Source organism: Gambusia affinis, linkage group LG09, assembly GCF_019740435.1.
Source record: "Gambusia affinis linkage group LG09, SWU_Gaff_1.0, whole genome shotgun sequence".
NCBI classification, from domain to species: Eukaryota; Metazoa; Chordata; class Actinopteri; order Cyprinodontiformes; family Poeciliidae; genus Gambusia; species Gambusia affinis.
The window spans coordinates 12,195,978-12,208,487 of NC_057876.1; the positions used below are offsets into that span (position 1 = coordinate 12,195,978).

At 40.0% G+C, this 12,510-nt stretch overlaps 1 protein-coding gene across 2 annotated transcripts in view; it reads left to right on the forward strand.

Moving 5' to 3' along the window:
• Window positions 1–1,063: 1,063 nt before the first annotated feature.
• Window positions 1,064–12,510, forward strand: part of nexmifb (neurite extension and migration factor b) — an 83,184-nt gene continuing 71,737 nt past the window's right edge. Inside the window, exon 1 of one of the 2 annotated variants that reach the window (XM_044127712.1) lies at window positions 1,064–1,635. The gene's annotated coding sequence lies outside the window, so the exon portion shown is untranslated. Of the gene's footprint in view, window positions 1,636–12,190; window positions 12,259–12,510 lie in introns of those variants that run through there. The other variant, XM_044127713.1, reaches the window with a different exon arrangement.

Below are 12,510 nucleotides of genomic sequence, written 5' to 3' on the forward strand. Positions count from 1 at the left end.
TTTAAACTCTCTGAGCTACCGGGAGTTAGTGTAAGGGTTTTAGTTTTAGTAAGAATGCCAGCAGCAGCATTCTGATGATGTAAAACTTGGGGGGGAAAAAAACAAAAACAAAAAAACCTGTAAATAAATTAGAGACTAAGTTATTTTTTTCAGTTGTTTGGCTTTATGTCTGATGTAAAACAGAGTGATTAAAGTTGTTGCCAACTTTCATCTTATTCATTTAATAGCTTGAAGTTAAATTACCACAAGCAGCAAACATGAGTAAATTTTTGACATTAAATTGCAGCTGTTCATAGCAACAAATTATAATTTATCTTAATTTTTAGTTGTAAATAAATTATGTTTTAGGTGACAACCTATGAAGAATATGTCAGAGTCTTGTTGGTCTGTAGGTCATAAACAGTAGATTAGCTTTATGCCTTTAAGACTCTGATTATGCCTGTGGCATGTGCACCTTTTTCTACCACACGTTTTCCTTCCACTCAATCTTCCATAAATGTGGATTGATGCAGCACAGCCAGCTTCTTTAGCAATGACCTTTTGAGATTTACGACTGTCTGTTGGACAAATGTCAAGCCAGCAGGCTTTCCCATAATTGTTTAGGCCATACCAAAACATTGCTTTGTCAAAAATATATATTTTTTATTTGTTATTGGTCCTAAATTCTGGGTTTTTATTACCTTTCACAGTTGAGATTACCAGAAATAAAAGGGTAAAATGTCATCCTGTGTGTAATAAATCTACGCAGCAAGTGACGTTCACCTTTACAATAAAATTACCAAGATAAACCAACTTTTCGATTATTTCCTAATTCATCGACATGCTCCTATACTGCGTCCAATTCGGTTCGCAATGTAAGTGAGCGGCTCCATCACCCAGCACTGGCAAACACGAGTATCCAATTCATTATTCATGTCATTGCAGTTGCCCTGTTATGATACAGTCCTGTTTGGAGTGGGCTACCTGATTTGTTCAGCTCGTCCGTCAAAGCAGTGCGTGGCCCTGCGTCGGCTGGCTGTGCGCGCTCATAGGTCGGGCAAAGAAGAATCACAGGAGGAGGGGGGGGAGTCAGCACAGTGCGCGCCTACGAGACTGCGCGTCGCAAAGGAGGGGGAGAGGTCCAGCTGCAAAAGAAAAAAAAACATAAAAAAGAAAAAGCAGGGAAAAAATGAAAAAGGAAGGTTAAACACGGCGTGACAATGGTAACAGCAAGCTTTCAGTGAAAAGAAGAACAGACGCGAGGGGAGGGGGCGCCGCGAAGCAGGAGTTTCAGAGCCGACGGCCGCTTTGCTTGTCCCGAGAAAAGAGGCGACGTCGGGACATGCTTGCGGCTCTGTAGCGCGTTTCCTGGAATACGAATCCTTCAGTGGCTGAGTATAATGGAGCGGCGGCGGAGAGGAGAGTCGCACTGTCTCCATCACTGAGGCGCGTCCACCTGCTATTACTGGAGGCCCGGGCTGCTGCTGCTGCTGCTGCTGGTGGAGGTGGTGGAGGGTGGGATATGCAGGGGAAGTGTTTGCATTTCGGGGAAAGACGCATCTTCTGATACTGTCCAGAGCGCCCGAAAAGGATCCCATTGCGACAGGGGAGAAAAGCCGCGGAAACGGGGAGGAAAAACGCACAGCCACTCCGGAGGTAAGCACGCAAACGGGTTTTATGCTGCTATTCAACATGCAGTGTGTGGCTGAGCAGAGAGCGAGCTCTATTAGGTATGCACATGACAAACTCGGTTCACACAAAACCGATTTATATCCCCGAGATTTTGCTTTGATGGGGCATATTTGCTGGTGTGAAGGGAGAGAACGCCATGCATGGGGTGTAGAGTAGCAGCCCTACCTCTTTGGGACAGCTGCCGTGAGCCTACATTCATCCCTCTCTGCTCCATCGATTACCCATTCCCTGCGAAAAATACCCCCGCTTACCTAAAGCTCAAGCCCCCACCTATTCTCGGTGGTTTCGGAAATACAGCATAAATACGGATGCCACGTGTGGCTGATTAAATGTGAGGCAGGTATGATGCTCCGTGTGCATGTTTTGGAGACAAACAGTGGCCTGTGGACGTCATTTTGAATCAGCGTTATGCATCCCGAGCATTGCTGCCCCAGTATGAATACGGAATGGATAATTCCGGATTCCACACTAATAAATGATTTATAAATGGGGTACTGGGACTTAATCGGATGACACATCTTACAGACAGGCTCCTCCAATTGATCAATTAATAAACGGTGTATGCCTTTAAAAAAAAAAAAAAAAAAAAAAAAAAAAAAAGGAGTGCTGGCCTTAATGTAAGCATGGCAGAGCGCACACAGGTGCAGCAGGGCACGTGTGAATGCCTGCACTGTGGGGTCACTGGATCAGTAGCTTAGTGTGTCTCTGCTCCCCTTTAAGGAGGCTTCATGACAGATGTTTACTGGAAGTCCCAGTCAGGCACACAGCCAGCAGCATTCTAAAAAATAATGAGCCGCAGACCTCAGTAACAGCCTGTCTGCATGGCTCTGTGGAGGTGTAACTTTGCACTAAAGACGATTTTAGTTGCATCACATCTCGCAAGTACAGAAATAAATGTCTGGGTGATTTTATTCGGCAAATACAAATTTTAAATCAGAACTTTAACTGTGGGTTACTGGCTAGGATTGATGTAACTTTGTTATTTATATATATATATCCTTTTCATAACTTTCAAGTTATGGTGTAGCTTTTTGTTCCACTAGGACTACATGATTAAAAGGATAGCTCAGGATTTTTTTGTAAGCTTTTGTTGAAAGGTAACAAGCAATTAAAAACTGTATCTGCAGTAGAGTAGATGATGCTCAAGGCACCTTTTAGTCAGAATACATCCAGATTAATTTGTCCTCGAGGGTTAAGCTAATGGCTAATGAGAAGCAGACTTCTATCACCTTAAAACAATTTAGTTTCTGCAGCAAATCTGTATTGGCTATTATTAGTAGCTTACAAAGGAACTGATGACAGGATTTTGAGATTGGAGGAAGTGCACCACCAATGATCTTCCTGTGTGAAACGCATACACAGAACAAAGAGTAGAAGGGTTTCTGTCAGAGTCAAATAAAAAAAAAATTATGCAATGTAAAAGTTTCTAGAATTTTGTCAAAAAGTGCTATATTTTTGTTTTCTACAATGATTTACTTTTATAACAGTGTTACTCTGACTATAACGATGTACATGTATCTTTTTGGTGCATGTTTTCACACAGGAAGATAACTGGGGGTGCAGCTCCTCCTACCTTAATTTTTTCTTTTTGTAATTAGTAAGAGCTTTCTTTGCAAAAATAATTTAAAAAAACTGCATATTCCAAAGGTGCTGACTGTTCAGTGGTGCATAAATAGTGTTTTTTTTATGAACTGCAATGAGGTGTTTGAGATATTTTGGCATGCTTTAGGATGGTAGAAGTTGGCTGGGTGTTGATTGCTTTCCAATTAGCCATTAGCGTTCAGCTTTAGCTTGCAGTCTGATCTACTGCAAGTAAGATGTTGACTTTTTATAATGGGAGCTGCTTTCATTAGAATTTTGAGTCAATATAAAATTTTTGGTCTTTGAGAACTTTGTGATGATAACAATTTTGGTGGATTCTGGTTTCACTTCAAAAACTGTAACATAATATATAACACAACAATTTAAGAATTGCATAATTATTTTTTTCTTTTTGATATGAATGGGCAGTATTTTAAGACTGTGTAGATGTAACGATTTGAAGGCTTTATTTTTACCAGTCTTTAGCATCTTCTATTAGCAGTTAGCACAGCTAGGAGAGTTTGTACTGCAAGTGTTAATAAAATTATAATTTATATATGTATTCCCCAGAAAATGTAGATCCTTACTTTAACTCTCAGTCCAGCTTGTCATGACTGCCAGATGTTGAAAACTCAAAAAGTACGTCAGGTACTCCGGTCAGCCTTCCTGTTATTTGCTGAAAGCCATGAACCACATACATGTCTTTACATGTCTTAGAAAATACATTTTAAATAACTTGCTACATCTCTGTTCTTCCTCTGACTTCATTTCAAACACCTCACCGATGCTGGAAAAGCCAAACTTTGAGTCTTCCTCACTCAATAAAACCATCTGAACTGTGTTGTTATCAGAGCAGCCCAGCAGGGCTTATGGCGCGTTCACTGACTGAAATGAGATCAGATATTTGAGCTTCTGACCTGCCAGTCACCGGTCAGGGCAGATCAAGCTGAAAATTGTCCAATTCCACTGCATCTCTACATAATAATTTTAAACTGCAGGGGGTTCAGGAGGGGATACTGCCACTGCCCTTTCCTTCCCTAATGTGAAGACAGCAGTGGAAACCAGACGGAAGGCCATGCATTGATTGAGTCAAAGAAAGCCTATAAGGGGGACAAATTGAGTTGACACGTTCATGTGTGGTGTTGTTATCATGTGTGACGGCACAGTGGACCACAGTGCCTGAGGCGGTGTGATGAGTGGAGGGAAGAGCAGCTCCTTGCTCCAGCTTTGTTTGGAGATCATGGATTTAGAAACGATGATCTACATCGAAACATATGCATCTCAGTACGTTATGTACCTCTGAGATACCCAAGAAGATAATTCACTCTTCATGCCTTATTCCTTTCACTAAAGTACTATTTTCTGTTTTGCGCTATTGGGTGAGAAATTAAGCCCAATGACACATTAAGCCATTCTGGTTTTGTTCCCCTGTAGCAAGGACAGCAACCATAGACTTTTTTTTCTCTCTTTTTTTTTTTTTTTTTTGGTGTGGGGAATGTGCTTAAAATGCTGTTGGAGTTGTTGTGTTGCAGCAATAAAAACCAGCAGCCTGTGTGCACAGACCCTTATCTCCCCCCTACCCTTGTGTGCTCTGTGGCTACCTCTAACAGCACATCTCTGATCTCGAAGAGAGCTTCAATCATTCTGAGCTGATCCTCATCAGCCGTGCTTTCACTCACAAGCGAGCTTAATATTCATAAGGCAGGATCTTGCTTTTGATTAATATTTTACACACTGTACTTCCGCTTCCCTCTGTGGGAAAAGATCCCCTGCAGTATCTTATGGAAGCTCCAGGTTCAGACTTTTTTACCAGGTGACAACATCTCATTAAGCATACAGAAAGGGCTTCCCTCAGCCACGTGGAGCCCTGCTGTGCTTTATGACTGGTCTGCCACACTTTGCTCTGCTCGCTATATCACTTCAAGCACCTTAGCTCCGTCTCGGTCTTGGCAGAGGCATGCTGGGCCCATCAGGACCGGCTGAATCGTATCGGTGCACAGTTTATGTCAGTTTATGCTGCATGCAGAAGACTGCTGTGTGGATGCTGGCCTCTTGTTTAGGCTGCGAGATGCTAGCTGCAGCCTAGCGGCGGTTGCCTTTCCCTGTGCTGCTGCTGAGTTCTGTAATTAAAGGCAGAGGTAAGTCCAGGGGAGAAGGCTGGGCTCTGATTGCTTTTTGTGACGGGGAGGAGGGAGCTGCATGTCCTGAGGTACGGAGGTGCTGCTGAGCTCTCTGCTGTCTGCTCAGCTGGGGAAGGGTTCCAGGAAGACGCTTGCACATACAATGCCAAGCATCAACATTCATACCCGTTGAACTTTGTTGCGTTTTATCTCAGAGCACCCGCAAACGTCAATGTATTTCATTGGATTTTATGCGACAGACCAACCCAAATTAGTGCATAATTATGGCAGGAAAAGGATTGCATTTCTAAAAAAATAGTTTCTACAAGTACAAAGCTGAAAATGTGTGGCATGCGTATATATTCACCCCCCCTTTACTTTGATACCGCAAAATAAAGCATAGAGCAACCAACTCCCTTTAGGAGAAACTAATTAGTAAATCTAGTCCACCTGTGCGTAATTTAATCCCAGTATAAATAAATACAATTACGACATTGCAACATTATTGAATACTCTGATGGCAGCATAGATTACAATCAACCTCAATTTTCTTCAGCTCTGTGGTTTTAATATGACAAACTGTGCAGAGGTTCAAGGAGCATGGAGGTGATGTAAACAAAAGCATCCGATGGTTGGAGAGAGGCAGAGACATGCATCTGTAGCTGAAAGGCAAACTATGTTAATCTATTTTAAAAAAATGCCCCCTTTTAGTAAATATGTGTCAGTGCGGACATGAAACCCTTAAGAGTGATGTAGTAAATTAGAGATCCATCAGTGCAATAATAGTTGTACTGATTGATCAGGACAGACAGAGCAGCTCAGAAAGGGTTTTTTTTCCACTTCTGTAGTTGGATTTGAACCCATCATCTCTGAAGCCAAAGCAAACATGGATATACTCGCATTAGGATCTACCTTCTATAAAAATAAAGAGGTGACTTTCTTTCTTGTTTTAGCTATTTTATTTACCGTAGCAGCTAGATGAGAGGGTTTCCGCCGTAACACGCCTCGCAAGTCGAATCAGAGAGATTCCCGTGGAAGGCAGAAGCAAAAGCGCTTTGAGGATCGGAGGTTCTCCAAAAAGAGACGGGGAGGATTTGGATGCTATTTCAACCCAAAGTCCAGCCTCGTTCCTGCTCCGTGTTCATAAATTAGTTCTGCTGGGATAATTAAAGCAATGCATCAGGATCCCAGCCATTAACAAATAAAAGTCCAATTAAAGTGGGGTCTTTTTAACCACTTTCCGCAGTGTCTACTCCATCTCAATATGCAGGCTGGTGGCCGCTGGGAGCATGAGGAGGCAGCCTCAACATTCATAGCTCATTTCCTGGTTCCACATTAGGCCCCTTATATTGCAGATGGACAGATGATGTGAGATTTCCCCACTCCTGCTCGCTCTCTCTTGGGCCCTCCTTTAAATGCGGGATTACTGAAACATATAGGCTGGGAAAGGCGGAAGAGCCCAAAGAGGTACAGACCTAATGCGATGGTCGCAGATGCTCTGATGCGAATGGTGCGAGAGCGGCATAGTCGCAACATGACTCAGAAAGCGAGGACGCTATATGACAGGGCTGTATTTTAATTGGTTTCACACAGTGCATTCATACGTATTGTTCCCTCTTTAATGGCACACATAGTGGCAATAACAGCTCGGGTTTTCATTATATAATAGCACTAATAGATTCCCCTTGTCTGCAATGCCCCACGTTTAATTCGAACATGTTTTGTTTTTTTTTCTTTACGTCGGAGCTGCTTCGTAGTCATCTTTCGCCGGACACGGATGTAAACGCTGGAAAATAAGCTGGCTTGTTTTTGATTTTGAGGTCGGAAAGTCGGGGGTGGGCTGAAATGAAGGTGAAGAGGGAGCAAAACAGAGGACGGGGAGGAGACACAGGGCAGTGGGAAGATCAGAGGAAGGGATGGGTGGACAGAGAGACACACTGTAGTTACTGATGGTGGTGTGTCCTTCCAGCTGGAAGAAATAAACAGACAGAGTTGCATCTAACAGAGAGAGAATCTCACTGCGCTCTGGATGTTTCCCTGCACCTTTCATTTTCTAAATGCTGTTTTGTCTTTTTACCACTTAACAAGCCACCAGTGCCTCAGAAAAAACCCCGGCTTTATTCATGTTGTACATAATTACCAGCTATTCGAGACAGGCTTGTTTTCTGCTCCAAACAATGCAGGAAATTTATGTACAAATAACAGACAGGCTATAGTTTTGTTATAAATCCTCACAGTTGTGTTTGTAAAAAAATCCATCTCTTTGTTGGCGGCAGGCTAAGATCTGTTGTTGTGGTTCTGCTTATTTTTTAAACAGTGCTGATCAGTTGACAGAGGGTTTTGATCGACATAGATAGCAGAATGAGGTAGAGATCCTTTCTGAAATATTCGTCAAGCTTGACATTTTACTCAACTTGAATGGGATTTTATGTGATGGATAAAAATATTAATTCTGAAGTGGAAAGAAAATGATGCATTGTTTTATTATAAATGAATATCAAAACATTATTTCCATGCTTTTAGTAAACACCTCTGGGTAACTCATTAGTGAAACCACCTTTTGTTGAAAATGGAGCAGGCGGCCTATTCAGGTATCTGTGACATCTTTGCACATTTAGAGAATGAAACCCTTGCTTATCATTGTCTACAAAATAACTCGAGCTCAATGAGATGTGGTTGAAACATCAGGTTTCTGGCTGTCACAATACATGAATAATGCTTTGATTTGAACACTTCTACTGCAGCTACGACTTTGTTTACAGTCGTTGTGTTGTAAGGTGAACCACCACCCAGTGTCAAGAATTTTAAAGCCTCTTGTGAGTTTTGTTTTCTGTCCGTGTTGAAGAAAAGCAGTCCCACAGCATGTTGCTGCCACCATCATGTTTTACCGTGAGGATGGTGTGTTCATGTTAGTTCGCCACCACATAGTGTTTTAAATGCTTTTTCTTTTTCAGCCACAGCTTTTTTCCTGTCAGATTTCTTGAGTTGTGGGTCTTTGCAGCTACTATGGGAGTCTTAGCTGCTTGACTGATTAATGCCTAGCTAGATGCACTTATATTCAACGGCCTTTCAAAACAGCCATGTACATACTTCTCTCGCTGACATTAGATTCAGTTGGGCGCACTGGATTTTATTTTGAGTCGTTAAGGTGCCTAAGTACAAATGCAGCTTTTCAGATTTTTATTTGTAAAATTTCTTGGACACCAGCTATATTTTTGTCCATTATTAGATATTCACAACTTTGTGTATTGGCTAAAATCACAATAAAACACAGTGAAGTGTGTGGCTTTTGTGTGCTGTGTGTACAGGGTCCAGGCTCTGTTAGCGTGTTGAGCAGATGCAGTATTGTTCCTGTCATGCTTCAGTTTCATTTACCACAGCATGCCAGAGGCAAGAGCAGAACCACACACAGCACATCCGAGAAGGAGTTAAACGTTTTTAAATATTGCAGAACAGAGAACGTGAACTGGATTGCATACATGAATCTCTAGTCGGATCTGACCCCGATGTGCTGGATGATTCTGCTGATGATACAACAGCATGACTGCTATTCCACTACGAGTAATAATTATAATCATTCACAGCTAGTGGTCCTTGTCACAGGAGTGGGGCACAATGGAAATAATAATTAGGACTTCTCATTTCAGATGCATCACAGGAGAGTGTATGAAGTGCGCACTGTGGCTGCTTGACTTCTACAACGCACAGCTGTGTGTCTGGTCGTCGGCATCCCGGCGTGTGTCAGCCTCCGCTCCGGCACGCCTCACTGGGAATTTTATGCAAGCTGTTGGTTTTACTCGGGCATTACGTCTGACAACACACACTGCATATCTTACATTATGACACTGACCCAGTCATAGCTGTCATAAACAAGTAGCTAATTGTAGCATAAAGAGCCATAAAGTGCGTGAAAGGGGGCCAGGATCTGGAAGTGACATTTATTCCAGGCTCAAGCCCTGACAGCAGCGTTCAGTGACGTGCAGAGCCTCTTGTCATGCGCAAATAGACATATTTCAACACACTTTCTCTCTTTCTACGCTCCTCTAACCCATTTCCCCCAGTCATCATTCAACAACACTGTCAGAGTACAGCCTGCATATATCAGAGCTGAGCCGGTAAAATGCCCGACACAACGAGTCAAATGCGCACCTCTGGGTAGCCGCTGCTGATAAAAGAGCTAATTTATCATTTAGTCACACAAAGCCCTCCCATTCTGAGTATTGCTGTGTACATTTTTTTTTTAGCTGGGTTTCTGATCTTGCTGAATAATTCCAGTCTTTCTGTTTGTTGTAAAAGTTATAAAGTATATGTCATTTCTAAAAATAGGAAATAAAGAAAAAGAAAAAAAAAATAACAGTAGATGAAACATAACAGGCATCTCACCTTTTTTTTTTTTTTAATTGGGGCTCTTCAGACCTTTACGGCTTTTGGTCTTAACTTAATTTCAGTCACTGTTATTAGTGTTTTATTTTAGCTAGTGAGCTTTAATTAAAGGGAAAATGTGCTGTTTGGTTGCTTCGTGCCAAAAAAGGTTGAGGTCAGTTTATCGTTTACTTGTTAAACTGAGAGATAACCTGTAGCTTTTGTTTTAGAGGCGAACATTAAAAAAGTAGCAAATATAAAAACATTTATGCTAAATTAAGAGCTGTGCCTTAAATTAATTTTTTTAAAGTATTGGATCCTTTGTTGGAGAGAACTTAACAGATAATTGCAAACTCTACAGATTAGAGTCCAATTAATTTTGACAAAAACATGCTGCAAGCAATGCTTCTACATTAGGCGTTTACTGAGGTTATATATTGGTCTCACGTCTTTTGAGACATTAGTGCATGCGAGTAGAATTTTTAAAAGCTGTATGTTGTAGGTTAAATTGGCACTACCCTGCACACTTCTGGTCAGCTGTCTGAAACAAATACAGTTTGACTGTCAAGGAGACTCTTAATTTAAAGTAATACTTTTTCGACAACCTTTAACCTTGTTTCAGAGCTCCAGAGTAACTTCTCACACTGGCTGTGATGCTGTGCCAACATTTTCCGGTAATCTGCACCAGGACTAAATTGAAAGATACCTAAAATTTTATATTTGTTCCAAATTAATTTAATGAAGTATTTTACAACTTCCATTCACATGTTTGAGCCTTGATGCAAATAAAGCATAATGTAGTAAAAGTAGGAATGTAATATTCATGACCTGATGTTATTACTTTTTTATATTACTATGGGATTTATTTGTTTTTACTGTGCAGAGTTAATGTATGCTATTTTTTGCATCAGCATTTTTTGGTACCAAACTTAAGTAACTTGATGTTTGCTTTCTTCTCCTTGTATGGAATGTAATTATTAATAGCTAAGGCCACACCAGATCATTTTGTGTCAATGCAATATGTGACGCTGGTTCTCCCAGGACACAAACTTTGATGTCGCTTGCAAAAATGAAATATGTTTTTTTCGGTTGTTGTTTGTTTTATTAATATTTTAGTTTAGTTGTAATATGTGATGCTGGTTCTTCCAGGACATTTTACAAACTTTGATGTCGTTTGTAAAATGAAATAGGTTTTATTTTTCTCGTCTGGACATATTAAGTGTAGTTGGGTTTCCGAATTGTATAAAGCTTTAATAATTTTGTCTCACAATGTTGCAAATTTACCAAAATAAATGAATGTAATCTGAAGTTGATGGAAGACGGACAATTGTGAAATACTTTAAAGGTAGCTTTCATTAAAACTTTGAAATTTGAATAATTAAATTAAAAAATTTTTAAGACCAGATATTTGCTGATACATTTATTGATATGGATTTATAATTTAAACCAACTAAAACTATTCTAGGCATTAAGGTAGCAAAGTTTGAGAATGTGTATGTGGATCTAGCAAAGATTAAATATCTCATTCTGTGTCTTACATTTTATTTGGCCAAGTCTTAGCTTTGGTAATTCATTAAGTTTATCTTTTTTTGTTTTGTTTTGTTTATTGAGTAAAGTACTTGTGACTTTTATTTCCTTTTAATTGTAGTTCTGCCATGAAAAGCCCATGATTCAGAGTAGCAAACATCCTTATGGAAGGGATTTGTTGCCTGGCTTTCAGACTTCACTGTGAATTATTGAAATAATTATATTCTTAACAGGTTTAATTAAGCTTTTCTAAGGAATTAAAACCAAAGGGTTCTTGGTATTTAGTATGTTTGAATACTAACTACTTTATCATTGAAGAGTAAACATTGAAGCTTGTTTCATAGTTTCTTTGAAGTTGGGTTACACAGGTCAGTAATTAAGCCATGCAAGTTTTTCAGTAATTGATTTGGGTCTTAAATATAAATCATTGATCTAACAGCCTGAAATTGGCAGAAAACTTGTTGAAATGCTGCAAAACGGTGATGTTGTTCTGTATTACTTTTAGAGTCTTGGTATTAATATTGCGGTTGACTGCTGTTAGATTCACTTTCCCTCATCAACATTCAGCTTATCATGGAGAAAACCCACATATGTTGTGATGCCCTGTCCTATGTTACATCTTATGCTGCTTAAATCCCCAATATTGCATCTCATCAAATCAGATCATGAAAGTAATCTGTCTTTTAGATTTTTATGTTTGCGTTTATTGAGCAAAATGAAGTTCAATCAATAAATGTAATTTCTTTCATTCATATATATATATATATATATATATATATATGTGTGTGTGTGTGTGTGTGTGTGTTGATGAGTGTATGACCTCATTCTGGATATTAATGCAGTTATACTGAGCAGCAAAATAAATATGATTTTCTATTTTTTTAAGAACTATTCATCACAACTTCTTACTCTTCTTGACCAAAGTTGCATAGCTGATACTGGGTCAAATGGATCGATCAAACTCGGGTTGTGCTATGGGTTTGACCCAGCAAAGTAGGTGAGGATTTAACCACACACTCACAAAAAATAGATTAAAGTGACTAATGTGTTATCAAGGCTACCACACGGTGGGTTGAAAAAGAAAATCTATCAGTGATGCAGAAGTGTTAACAACTGTTCCACTGTGAAACTGCTGGGAGACCAATTTATAAGAGCTCTACCATTTCACTCTCAAGAAGGCAATCAGATATTCAGCCACAGATTTAATAGAAGATCTTTTATTTTTAGTTTATCCCTTTATCAAATGGCA